At 34.1% G+C, this 14,739-nt stretch overlaps 1 long non-coding RNA gene across 1 annotated transcript; it reads left to right on the top strand.

Moving 5' to 3' along the window:
- The first annotated feature begins 7,888 nt into the window (after positions 1-7,888).
- On the top strand, positions 7,889-13,603 carry LOC132623179 (uncharacterized). The gene is made up of 3 exons (XR_009576148.1): positions 7,889-8,016; positions 8,080-8,197; positions 12,959-13,603. It is a non-coding gene; the product is annotated as an uncharacterized LOC132623179 (long non-coding RNA).
- Positions 13,604-14,739: the final 1,136 nt, after the last annotated feature.

Below are 14,739 nucleotides of genomic sequence, written 5' to 3'. Positions count from 1 at the left end.
TATTTTATTTCCACGTAGCGCTGACATGGCATGCGCGTGTGGAACACCACACGCTGTGAAAGTGGTATAATGCCTTATAGGGTGGTCTTAATATCACTTTTAAATATATTAGGTGTGTAATGGGTCAACAGAATAGTTTTGAGTGTGATATCGATATTTTGAATATAGTTTAAGAGTATTTTGATGTATTTAGCCTATAACATTGTCTAGAATGTGATTATGTTATGTCCATTGCATGTAAGAACAAATCTGATAAAAAAATTCAAATCTATGTTGGAGAAAAAGCCAACCATTCAGTAGAATCTTGATTAACAGTGATGAGACGTTTGCTGCATTATTTCTGTGTGGCAAAGGGCCTATGTTGTTAATTGGAAGAGAATGTAGGTAGGTCGGCCAAGCAGTATATGAATAGTGACTGAGTAGTATAACAGAGGCTAAGGCTATGGTAGAAGAATACATTGTCAACTTGCCGTCAGTAGAATTTGGAAACTGGAAGTCTCTTTTTTTCTTCTAATAAACGGTTGACCGATGTATAAAATATCCTGCGTTCACGTATAGTCTGAGTAAGGGTTGCAGCCCAACTCTACATTGCATTTTAAGTAGGTGACTTACTTGGTGGGATATTGAAAATATAAGCTTCATTTTAAAGCTTCTTATTACCGGTAGGAGTCTCTCAGACCTGTTAGCACCTTTTTTAGTATTCCTTGAGCTTATCCCTTATTATTTTTTAACATAAATAATTTTACTGTGTTAAAATTCTAGGGTGACAAATGATGTTCGGTTAATTTTCCTTATCTGCCCAAGTCTAAGAGCCCATTTGGCTTGGCTTATAAACTGCTGAAAACAGATTATAAGTTGTTTTTAGTTTTTTTGAGTGTTTGACTGACCAACTTATAAATCATTTTGTGCTTAAAATAAGCTCAAAAAAATAAGTTGGCCCGTTTGATTTAGCTTAAAAAAATAGCTTATAAGCAAAAAAAAAAGTTAAATTACCCCAATAGACAGTAATTGGTATTCATTTAAATAGTTGAGATATACACGAGGCTGCTGATCAGGATAATCCTTTATTAAAAAGAATAAAAAAAGGTTTGATGTGGGGTTTCCATCAACTGGATTTCTGGTAGCTAAGAAATGCCACCACTCACTGCCTTTGCTCAGTTTGAAATTAGCCTTCTCTTTCTCTTACTGGTGCTGTCAGATCAATCTTTGTTTGACTGAGCCTTTTTTTCTTTTATAATTTTAAATTTGCTCTTTTTTATCTTGCTTTCTTTTTCTGAATTTCTGATTGATTTTTTGGTCAGTCATGTATTCATTTGGTGTTAATAAGTCATCATCATCACATTATATCAATGTCTAATTGTGTCTGAAGTCAAACTTCCCGTAATTTCAGATGTATCGAGAAACTCAAATGCTCAGGTTTCATAAAATTAAAATAATTCCTAACTTACGAATCAAACTTTTTGCATTGAATTGACAATTGGAGATTATATGCTGTAAAATAGTTGACCTGGCTGTTTGACTTTGTATGATTAAGCTAAGATTACGTATTTGTCTTGTACGTATTTATCAGCATTAGAAGAGAGCATATATTAGTTGGAAATTTGAGTTGTTTCTTCTTAGGAGTAAATTAGTTTTGTGGACCATTGCAATTTCTTTTAAGTTCTATGTCATATCTTTCATGGATTTTTATTTTTATAACAGATTTGAATTTAAGAAAATAAGATTTCTTTTAGGATCATTTGTTACTAGTATTCAATTGTAATGGTTGTATTGAACCATTTTCTCATTAAAAAGTGACTTCTTTCTGTTCAACATACAACAAGCAATTTTGATTATGAAACTTAAATTTACCGGTATGTCATGATTAGTTTTAAAAAAAAAAATCATATGGTATCTAGTAAACGTATTGGCCTGACTAATCTGTATTTGCATTGCTTAAGCCCATTAAATGAATTTTTTCCCCATATCCGAGGTTCGGACACGAGATCAGGCGAAGAGTGGACATCTTATCTATCCTAACCGGACATCTTATCTATACTGGCACAACCTTAGTAAAGTCAAGATTAAAAGCTAGAAAAGAATTCAAATCAAACGGAAAATATCTAGACTTGGATGGTAACTGGATAAATTTTTGAAACAATACAAATTAACAAGGAGGGAAGAAAACAAAGAACATAATCTGTTAAAATTTGAACGAAGAAATATCCCAAGTACTTTAAAGCTAGTGGATGTAAAATCAAAGTACTATGTTTAGCTGGTAACTTGTGGTACTAGACTAGTAGCTATGAGGGCCAAAAAAAAAGTGATGGCGTTTTTGTAGCAAAGGAATTAATGAAGAAAGTGGCAAGGCATTGGTACATGTTTGCCCTTAAAATCCAACTTACACCATTGTGGAAAAGAAACCTTATAGTCTTATATCCTTTTATAGTGAAAGTAGTTTAAAAAAAGTAGTATAGTGCATTATTATTAAAGGGGATTTCAGGCCATTGCATCAGCATAACATTAAAGTCACATTTTGTATATAAGTTGATATTTTTGAACTTTCGAGAGGAATTAGCTATTTACCTCGTGGATTTCTCTGAATTGAATTTTCTAGGGGTTTCTTGTTTTCTTTGCTGGTTTTAATGAAATGTTTATCTTGTTTGTTTCATGAATTTTTTTGTATAAAAAAAAAAAAAACTTGTTTGGTTTTTATGACTTTTAAGGTAAAGACTAATGGATTCATCTGCAGCACATATAGGAGAGAGAATCTAAGGTGATGGTGACTATACAATTCAGCAAAGAGAGTGACATATCACACTAAAGTTTAAGACCTGAGAGACAAAGAAAGGCCTACTACTATTAAACCCTATAGGCTATAGCATAACATTGTTAGTTTTCCATTTATTATTAACATTGTCCTTGAAATTATATGATCCATTATATTGTTACTAGTTATGTGAGGCCCGTGCTAAGTTCGGGCCCAAACTCAAGATATAAAAGTAGATATTTTAACTAAAGAAATATAATTTGTGTTAGTACAAGTGTACAACAACAACAACAACCATATACCCATTGTAGTCCCACAAGTGGGTAGTTATAGGAAAGCAAAATTTTCATTCCACTCCTTTAATATTTTAACTTCCATTTTGATGAAATTATTTAATTCAAATCAAATTTGGAGCCAGAATTTGACATTATAACTTATGTATCCTAATTTTCTGAAATTATTTAGTTCTAAATAAATAATCTATACATAGTTAATGAACTTTTAAGACAAATACATAATTTAACTTGTGCAGTGGATGGAGCTGCTCCTCTCTTAATTAGGGATTAGGGGTTCGAACATGGATATGAAAAAAAATCTTTGGAGGAAACGCTCCCCCCGAATAGGCGCGATACAATGCGAATTATCTGGATTAATTGGGCTCAAATGCGGATATCGAGCACCAATCAGAAAATCAAAGAACGTGAAAAATGAGGTAGGAGGTTCGATAGCTTTTGAAAAGTAGACTTTAAAAACAAAAAAACAAAAAAAATTGACTTAAATAAATAAGATTAGGACCGAAAATTAATTAATTAAAAAGTTTTTAAAAAATTTGAAAATTATTGTGAGGACTACAAAAGTCCCCAGGTTCGATAGCTTTTGAAAAGTAGACTTTAAAAACAAAAAATAAAAAAATTGACTTAAATAAATAAAATTAGGACATAAAAGTAATTAATTAAAAAGTTTTTAAAAAATTGGGAAATTATTGTGAGGACTACAAAAGTCCTCACATTTTCTCTTATATAATGTAGTAATGTGCACTTGGACCACGTGGGTGTTCCATAGGAGAGTCCGGAATCAAAATAACCAAAAAAAAAAGGGTATGAATTAAAATACCCCAGAAAAAAAAAGGTATAAAAGTACCTTTAACGCATGATTACGGAGACAGACCCGTTAAGTCCTTTAACGCATGATTTTCATGCGTTAAAGGATTGGCTCTTTTTTGTTTTTTTTTTTTTTTTTTAATTTCTTTCTTTCTTTCTTTTCTTTCTTCCTTTCTTTTACATACTTTAACCATAGATTAATCATGCTTCGAGAGTCCAAAACTTGAATATTTTATATAGAACCCTATTTATTTTTGTGCGATTAATAAGGTAGGCTCAACACATCAAGGATACACAAAACTTCGGATTGTCGTTTTAGTGGTTGAAAAGTGCTCGAAGTTCATTTTTGTTTGAAGACTTGTTGTCATTAGCTTTAAGTTATTTATGTTTTAGGGTTTCGTGTTATTTTTATATTAATGTGTAACTTTATTTTGATAATTTCACAAATAAATAAATTAACAATAAATAAAAAATTAAAAAATTAATAATCCATAATCAATTAACAAATATTAATTCACAGTCAATTATTTCTGTATATTTTTATTTTTTATTTTTTGCGTTATACCCTTCAACACCCAACTAATTGGAGTCCGCAGATTAAATAACTTCAAAAGTGGGTTTGGGTACCAAAATAATCCATTAACGAATAATAAACTAAATCCCGAATAACGAACGATAAACTAAATCCTGAATAACAAACGCTAAGCTAAATCCTTAGTTTTGGATTGAACATCATTAACAGAATTTCCGAAAAGGATTAGTTAGTTAACATAATTTTTTGACGAAGGATTAGTTAGCTAATATAAAATTTTGTTCGTTATTACTTTAACTACATGAGTTAAGTAAATTATAATCAACAATACGATATCATGGATTATTCAAAATAACTAATTAAATCCTCCATAACTTATCCTAGTTAAGTAAGTTCTAATTAGAGAAAAAAAATCGTTAATTTCAAGAATACTGAATAATTTAGTATTTACAAATACGATACCTCCATGGATCTCCGTTAATTATTTGTTAATTATGTCGTTGTTAATATATTTATTTCTGAAATTGTTTTTCCTATGTTAATTACTTGGTTATCCCATGTTAATCGTTAAATAAATTAGTTCATTTTTTTTACTAATAATATCTTCACAACGCTCCCGCTGAGGTTTGATCCCTGGTGGATGAGATTAAAAAAAGTCAAAAGCCAAAGGCTTTACCACCATGCCAAGTTGGTTAAAGTAATAATGTAGACACTTTTTATTATTTTGTATGTTCACTAATGCTATCTAACTTGTTTTCTTAAATTGAATTTGGAACCTTGAAATTGACATTGAAAACATCATTATCACGGGATTATGGAATTGAAATATATTTGTCGCCATTAGATTTAAAAAAGAAATAAATGAAAATTGCGCACGAATTTGGGGGAAAATTAAAATTGAATGGGATAACTGACGTTTTTCGAAAATTCGGGACGGGCGAACAGCCTTGTGGCAGTTCAGACGCATAGATCTCAAAAAAATACCCAAAATAAATAAATAAAAAATCGCATCAAATGGACATCCGAGCGCAAAGTTATGACCATTTAAAATTTCACCAACTTACAAATAAATTAGTGCGCAAAAGGTTTTTTAATGGGTTATTTTGGTACCCAAATCCACTTTTTGGGTTATTTAAGTTGTGGACTCCAATTAGTTGGGGGTTGAAGGGTATAACGCAAAAACCAAAAAAAAAAAAAATTACACATAAATAATTGATCATAAATTGATATTTTGTTAATTGAGTATAAAAATAAAGTTACGCATTAATATAAAAATAACACGAAACCCTAAAACATAAATAACTTAAAGCTAATGACAACAAGTCTTCAAACAAAAATGGACTTCGAGCACTTTTCAACCACTAAAATGACTATCCGAGTTTTGTGTATCCTTGATGTGTTGAGCCTACCTTATTAATCACACAAAAATAAATAGGGTTCTATATAAAATATTCAAGTTTTGGACTCTCGAAGCATGATTAGTCTATGGCTAAAGTATGTAAAAAAGTATAAAAGAAAGGAAGAAAGAAAGAAAGAAAAGAAAGAAAGAAAGAAATTAAAAAAAAAAAAAAGGCAATCCTTTAACGCATGATTTTCATGTGTTAAAGGTATTTTTGTACCTCTTTTTTTTCTGGGGTATTTTGGTTCATACCCTTTTTTTGGGGTTATTTTGGTTCCGAACCCTCCATAGGATCAAATTCTAGATTATACATTTTTTTTTAATTTGAAGTACCACTAAGAGGTCCTTAGTGGTTTATTTTATTAAAATAAATAGAAATATGTACAAGGCAAATAAAACAGACCGGATCCGGAGAAGACCCGACAAATAAAACAAAAGCAAATAACTTTTCTAATTCTAAACAAGGGAAAAGGTGCAAATATATCCCTTAACTTTGTTATTTAGAGCAGATATACCTCTTGTTACAAAAGTAGTGTATATATACCCCTGCCGTTACAAAATGGTGCAAATATACTCCTGTTGTTACAAAATAGTGCAAATATACCTTTTTCGCTGACGGAATTTTTTTTAAAAAAAACATTTAGGTTATGTCTTAATTAAGAAAATGTCACGTGACTTTAAAAAAAGGAAAAAGGGAAACCTTCATTATAATATACCCTTCGTTATACATTGTGTCCAAATATACCCCTATCGTTATACTATTGGATCAAATATACCCCTCATCCATTAAAGTTGATCAAGGTGGACATCTAATCTTACGTGGCACTAATATTTAATGAGGTGGACGCCACGTTGCATGCCATCTCATCATCTCTAACCCATTTTATTCCTCCCCTTTATTTGTTCTTCCACCTCTAAAATTTTCTTCCCCTCCAGTCACCATTACCGTTATTACCGCCATAAGTTAGAGCTCTAGAAAATTAGGGCTTTAAGGGAGTGGCAAGAATATGAGGAAGCAGTTAAGGATAAAGACCTATCTCGAGCTCTCTGCTTCCTAGGAAGTTTTGGATATATGCTTGAATGTGAATGATATGAGGCTTGTTGGCAGTACTTATGTTTTTCTCAAGGAAAAAGGTCTCTTGCCCAATTTAGGCAAATACCGCACTATTGGTAACCTTCACTTCACTATTTTTACACACTTGCCAAGGCCACCGTTAATTTAAACTTCTAATTTTGTAATCCCTAATCCACTCGAATCCTTATTAGCTAAAGTATCTCCTCTAAGTTTAGACTCCACATGAGATCAAGTTTGGTAAAAAAAATCCAGTGCTCTTATGGCAGTAATAATGGCGGAGGGAAAAAATTTTAGTGGTGGAAGAACAAATAAAGGGGAGGTGTAAAATGGGTTAGAGGTGATGAGATGACATGTCATGTAGCGTCCACCTCATCAAATATTTGTGCCACGTAAGATTAGATGTCCACCTTGGACAACTTTAACGGAAGAGAGATATATTTGATCCAATAGTATAACGGTAGGAGTATCTTTGGACTCAAAGTATAATGAAGGGTATATTGAAACCTTCAGGGGTATATTTGGCCCTTTTCCGTTAAAAAAAAGTCTACCCATATTTTTATAGACATACCCATTTTTTTTTTATAGTAAACTTACTTTTCTAAAGCCACAAAATAATTTTTTTTTTGCTGATGGGTCGGGTTTGGTTCGTTTAAAAAAATGGGTAGACTTATTTTTTTGTAAAGTCACGGATATATTTTTTAAAACTAACAAGTCCCGACCCATCAGAAAAAATAAATTACTATGTGGATTTAGAAAAGTATGTCCACTAAAAAAAATGGGTAGACTTTTTTTTTAAAGTCACGTGGAATTTTTTTAATTAAAAAATAACCTAAATAATTTTTTTTTTTTTAAATCGCGTCAGCGAAAATGGTATATTTTCACCATTTGTAACAGCAGGGGTATATTTGCACCATTTTATAACTGCAGGGGTATGTATACACCACTTTTGTAACGGGGGGTGTATCTGCTCTAAATCTCAATGTTGAGGGGTATATTTGTACCTTTTCCCTCTAAACAATGACACCGACCGACCCTAGCGCTAAAATATCTCCTTTCTCTTGCACTTCCACTGTCGCCGGAGGAAAACACCAAGGATTGAGCTAGATTTTGGGGTCATCGGAGCTTGACTCAACTCGATTAAGATATGGTTCATCTTCAAAGGTAAGAAATCCACTTTGGTATTATTTCACTTATTTCGCACCTAAAATCTCTCACCTGGTGCAGTGATAATAAATACCATGGAGTAACCGACTCAAGAGAAGCCGATTTAGAAGCAAGTGAGGCGTGACCCAAATCTGATGCATTCAAGTCAAAGTTATCTAAAAGAATCGGTTCAAACCTTGTGAGAGATTTCTTTACGTAAGGATCTCTATTATTGTCTGCATCTCCATGTTTTGAGAGTTATGTTGTTGCTACTGTTGTGTTGTTGCTATTGGTACCTGTTTGATTTTACTTCCTGCTTGTGCTTAGAAATCTGTAGCTATACCACCTCTAAGACCTCAATGGAATGGGCTAAGCTAATACCATCATTAAGGCCCTATTAATAGTATAGAAACAAAAAATTTATGTACCTTATTGAAAATTGGGACCTGCAAAAGAAAGTCATGTTGTTGTTGTTGTTGTTGTGTTGTTGTTGTTGTTGTTGATATCTGTTTGAGTCAATTTCCTGCTTGTACTTGGAAATATGTTACTATACCACCTCTAAGACCTCAATAGAATGAGCTAAGCTAATACCACCATTAAAGCCCTATTAATAGTATAGAAATAAAATTCCTATGTACAGTGTTGAAAGTTGTTGCTCCTTGCCATCCTTATTCTGAGATTTGGGACCTGCTGCTTTTCCAAGTTAAAACTTTTTCTACTAGCACTAGGCAACTCTGAAAAAACTATTAAAAGTTAAAGTACCTGTAAAAAGAAAAGCTAGGTTAGTCAAATAATCAGCCAAGGTGTTTCCTTCCCCATACACATGTTGAATTGTCACATTGTGTCTATTCTTCATCTCTTTGATTCTTTCCACCAATGTGACAATGCAGCAAGGAATCCCCCAACTTTCTTCCACTACATTCTTGAGTAGCAATGAATCAGTTTCAATTGTAACAGGTAGGTAATTCTTAACCACACAACACAACACAACAAGTCTTTTGAAATTCCTCTAGCCTCATCAACTACATTTGTAGTATTCTCAATTTCCATGCATTGAGCAAAAACCAGAACTCCTCTCCAATCCGTCACACAGAAACCATAGGAACTGGGACCTGGATTCCCTTTAGAAACCCCATCTGTGTTACACTTATAACACAATTCTTCAGGAAAATTCCAAGAAACAATTCTAGTAACTAGAACAGATCTGTAACCTTCAAGAAAATTTATCATATCTAGCCACAAAATAGGAATATTATTAAGCCATGGGTACCTCATTTAGCCAGATAAAATAAGTTGTTATTCACTTCATGCACAACTCTATTGAAGCTCATTGTCCCACCATGTCTAATATTATTCCTCCTTTTCCACAACTCACAAGTAACCATAGCAGCTACAACTTGCAAAATAGGTTTTAGCATTTCTCCACAATTAGCCTGCCAGCATGATTTCAAAACCTGCTTCACCTGGTTTAAATTTATCTGCAATCCTGCTACATTCGTGAAAACAATCCAAACTTCCTTAGCAAAATTCCCTGATACAAAAAGGTGCTGAATTATTTCCTCTTGAGGAACAGAACAACAATAGCATCTAGAAACTATAGGAATTTTCATCCTTTTTAATTGATCATCAGTTGGAAGTTTGAAATTCCACAATCTCCAAAGGAAGAATGAAATTTTGAAAGGAATTCCCTTGCCCCACATCATCTTGTACTCCTTCTGTGCTTCTTCCCTGTGGCTAAGAGTCTCCCAAGCACTGTTTAAAGTGAATTTACATGTACTTGTAACCATACACCAGGGCCTATCCTAATATCCATGAAGTTGCCCAATTTGGATTTCTGATTTTATGTGGTCCACTATATCTACAGGGAAATTCTGCTGCGATACCTTTTCTTTCCATTTTCCTTCCTCAATCAGCTCTACCACTTCCTCTAAATCCTCATTGATCTAGAAATCAGCTGGAACCACTTGATCTAATGCCCCAAGCTTTGTCCAATTCTCATGCCATACATTTGTTGAACCTGCCTTGATTTCCCACCAAATTTCATGTTCCACTTCCTCCCTAGCTTCCAACATCTTCTTCCATATCTGAGATCCTCTTTCCCATTTTTCTAAGTTTGTTAATGATTTCGTACAGTACTTGTTCCACATATAATTTGACCACAAGGTGCTTGTTGTTCTGAATCTCCACCACAGTTTAGCAAACATAGCCTTAGAGATATCAAATAATGACTTGAAACTCAAACCCCCTTCCTGAGTTGGTAAACAGATGTGTTGCCAAGCAGACCAGTGTCTGCTTTTTGCCTCTTCCTTAGTACTTCAAAAATATTTTGCAAAGAGCTTATGCAATTCATTTAAAACACATATTGGGGGTACCACAACTGATAATAAATGTAATAGCATGCTTTGTAAAACACTTTTAATCAGCACAGCTCCCCCCCCCCCCCCCCCCCCCCCAAGGATAGTAACTTCCCTTTCCAAGACTGGATTCTTCCCTTCACCTTCTTTATGAGATCTATATAGAAAATCTTCTTCTTTCTTGAATGAGTAATGGGGCAACCCAAATAAGTAAAAGCAAAAAGACCCTTAGCAAAACCTGTAGTTCTTTCCACTGATTCAATTAATTCATTCCCAACTTTAGCATACGTATAATAGGAACTCTTGGATTTGTTTATGAGCTGGCTAGATGATAACTCATAATTTCTTAAAATATCCATTATGCTATTTAAGTAAAATGTTTCAGCAGAAGAAAATATAATTGTATCATCTGCATAAGCAAGATGATTTAGGGGGTTAGTCCATTTAGTCATCCCATACCCTATGAAGTTTGTTTCATCAAATAATGAGTTTAAGGCCCTAGAAAGAACTTCAGCAGAAATTAGAAAAAGAGCTAGGGAAGTGGATCTCCCTACTTTACCCTTCTAGTAGATTGGAAAACACCAGTAGCTTGAACATTTAGAAGAATAGAATACCAATTATTAGAAATCAACCTCCAAATAAGAGTGATGAAATGCTCAGCAAACCCCATTTTCCTAAGTACTTGCATAAGGTACTTTCATGATACCCTATCATATACCTTAACCATGTCAAGCTTCAAAACCACATTAGCAGGTAGCAGGTTTACCTCTAATCCTGATGTCTGAAACTATTTCCTGAGTTAGGAGAATATTTTAAAAAATGCTCCTTCCTTTAACAAAACCTGATTGATTTTTTGAGATAACACTAGGCAGAATACTCTCCAATCTGTCATGCACCACCCTTGAAATCACATTGTTAATAAAGTTTGACACACTAATAGGTCTTAAGTCTGAAAAACTCTGCACTGTTTGTTTCATTGGGATTAGGACCAGGTTTGTGTGAGTGATGGACTTTGGTAAACTAGCTCCATCAAAAAAAGATAAAATAGTAGCGTACACATCATCTCCTAATACATTCCAACATTTCTGATAGAACAATCCTATAAATCCATCTGGACTACTAATACTACCTCCATTCAATTCATTCACTACATTCCTGACTTTTTCCTTTGTTGGATAATTGCAGAGTAACCTGTTTTGCTCATGAGTAATCATCTTAGGGATATGATGCATTAAAATAGAGACATCTGGATCTCCTTCTTGAGTAAATTTCTTTCTGAAAAAATTTATAGCCTCTTCTGCAATTTGCTCTCTAGTCTCTAGCCATTCCCCATTACCATCTTGAATTCTCTTTAACATAAGTTTTCTCCTATGTCCTCTGACATAAAAGAATCTAGTCAATCTACTCCATCTAGACAGTGCCCCCTTAAGATTTTTCAATTTATGTTTAAAAGCCAATAAAGGTGACCCTACAAAATCAGTCTTCCAATTCTGCCTAACTATATCCTTAAAGGAAGCAAGATCCACCCAGAAGTTTAAGAACCTGAAAGGTTTTATAACATTGACCACTTCCTCCCCACAAGATAAAATCATAGGAGTATGATCTGATCCTTATTTTATTAAGTGTTCTGCTTCAATCTGAGGGAATAGATCCTACAACTCTTGGTTAGCAAAGACTCTGTCTAATCTCTTAAAAATACAATCTTCAGCAGCTCTACCATTCCACCATGTGAATGGACTTCGTTTATACCCCAAATCAAAAAGTCCACAAGAGTTAATACAAAAAGCAAAGTCCTCACATTCATAGAGACTGACTGGTAGTCCTCTCAATTTTTCCTCTTCTGATAGTCTAACATTGAAATCACCTCCAACCAACCATGGAAGATTCATAGAATCTGCCAAATGATACAGATTTTCCCAAAGCTCTCTTCTCTCCCCTTCATCATACTTAGCATATACAATTGTAGCTAGGATGTCTGTATCAATATCATGAGGATGCAGTTTGATAGTGATTTGCTGATCAATATTCAGTACGACCCCCTATTGAACTGTTTAATGCAAGAACACCCAAATCTTCCCATTCTGATTTGCAATGGCTGATTCCAATCGTGTTTTTCTTCTATACTTCTGTAAGTGTCTGTAGTTCTAAAATGGTTCCATTAGAACCACAATGTAACCTTTGTATTGGTTTTGTAACATGACGAGCCTTTAAAATTCTTGTTGAGTGTTCACTGACCTAATATTCCAAATTAAGGTTTTAAACATCATTTGGATTTAGATGTGACAACTCTCTTTGGCAAAAACCTTTTGATTTGCATGCTTCCTGATTCTTTGACTTCTGTCCACTTTTTGCTAGCACATTTGGAGAAATATTTGCCTCCATTGCCACTTTTTTTATGTTATTAGTATCAATTTCTGCTCCATTCTCCTCTGCTGATAAGTTTAATTCTCCTAGAACCTCATTTATTTCAGACTCTATGACTTTATGAGCAACTATATCATGTAAACTTGCCTTTGGACTGGTATGTGGCTCATAATATCTAGCTATTATGGGATTAATTTCCTCCATCTGATTACTTTGACTGATTATTTCTTCTTAATCTGCAGGTATTCTTCTATGAGAAGAACAAGGTGTAATCTCCTGGCTCTCCTTAGCATGCTGCATTATCTGATTAGCACCTTCAGATAATTGTAAGTTCCCCTTCATTGCATTACCATCTATATTTGAATCTGAATTGCATCCTTCCTTGGATTCCTTTTCAAATTCAGTTCCTTCTTTTTCATTCACTCTATCTCCCCATTTTTTAGGATTGTTATTGTCTTGTCCTTTTTTCTCTTATGTTTGTTGTTTCTCTTGTATTGTAGTCTCCTCCTTATTGTTAAGAACTTTACCAAATGATTTTTCCACCCATGGTTTTGTAGATTCCTGATTATCTTTGTGTTGTGTTTCCTCTGCCTGATGATGTGATCAAGCATCTGGTACTTTACTCACATCATGTTCAGTGCTTCAGTTTCATGTTGCTTCTCCTCATTACTGCCTTCTTCTTCTTCTTTTGACACGGCATCAAACTTGTTTTGAGCGACAATATGTGAACCTGCATCATTACCCTTTTGAACAACTGCTTCACCTTTTCTTCAATTTTCATCCACAGACTTCTTAGCATTCCATTGTGCCAAATCACCAACAACTTTTCCACTAGATAGCATTCTAGGTGTGAAATTTTCCTCTTCTCTGCTTCACCCTTTCTTCACCTCTTGTATCCTCCTCCTTGTTTATCCTTTTAGCATTTTCATTTCCATTTCTATTAGCATTGTCCCCCCCCCCCCCCCCTCTTTGATGGGCCTTAGTTTTGGATTTAATACCCTACATTCCTTCTCATCATGTCCTTGTAATTTGCATTCAAAATAGTACTTAGGCAAATAATCAAAGCTGATTTTAACTTCCACATCTCTCACAAGCCCAGTGTTTTCATCCTCTATATCCATATGAACTGTTTTTGGTGGATCTGATGCTAGATCTACCAATACCTTCACTTTTGCACAGCTAGGACGAGTTTTATTTATTGTTGCTAAATCCAAATGTAATGGTTTACCCACCGCAGCAGCGAGAGAAAACAGTGAGTCTTATACAAAAAAGTAGGCAAAAAATTAGGGAAAGATATCCATGCCATGGTTTTTTTAGTTTCCTCTTCAACTTTGAATTTAGCATCATAGATTAATGGCCTTATTTGATAACAATACCTATCCTTAGAACTGAGAAAGTACGAGCCTTTGGATGTTAGATTTATAAAATCATCCATCCGACTAAGGCGAATTAAAACATGTCTATTTCTGAAAAACCCTATTTTACACTCCCCTTTCATACCACATTGAGCAGGTATAATTGTTCTAAGTTCTTCCAATTCTGGCCATCCATACGAGAATTTGCTTACCACTGCAAATTGAAGGTTTTTCAATAGATTCATACGTGCAACTTCATTCTCCGTCGTCCACTTAACTCTTGGAATCCCATTAACATAAGTAATAGGTTTTATGTCAATTGGATTCACCCCTTGAATAGTCTCTTCAGCACTTGTCAAACCCAGTTTCTTCGCATAGTCAACTGGAGCAGGGATTTTAGTGTATGTAGGACGTTCTTGAATGTTTAAAATTGGAAACTCTGTACTAGAAGCAATGTTTATAGGCGAGCCAGCCCCTGGTGGAGGCTGACTGCCGGTCGATGTGGCCATGTACGACAGATTTATCTCTAGGCTTAAGGTTTTGGGCTCATAAGTGTAGAGAGCATTTTTCTAGATTATACTAGTTCCTAGGGTATTATCTTGTTTTGGACATTCAAGACTAATGGTAACTTCATTAATATTTTCTTTGGAAACAAGTAACGCCATAAC

This window comes from Lycium barbarum, chromosome 2, assembly GCF_019175385.1.
Source record: "Lycium barbarum isolate Lr01 chromosome 2, ASM1917538v2, whole genome shotgun sequence".
NCBI classification, from domain to species: Eukaryota; Viridiplantae; Streptophyta; class Magnoliopsida; order Solanales; family Solanaceae; genus Lycium; species Lycium barbarum.
The sequence above is the reverse complement of the archived record's forward strand: the minus strand, read 5'-3'. Positions and strand labels throughout refer to the sequence as shown.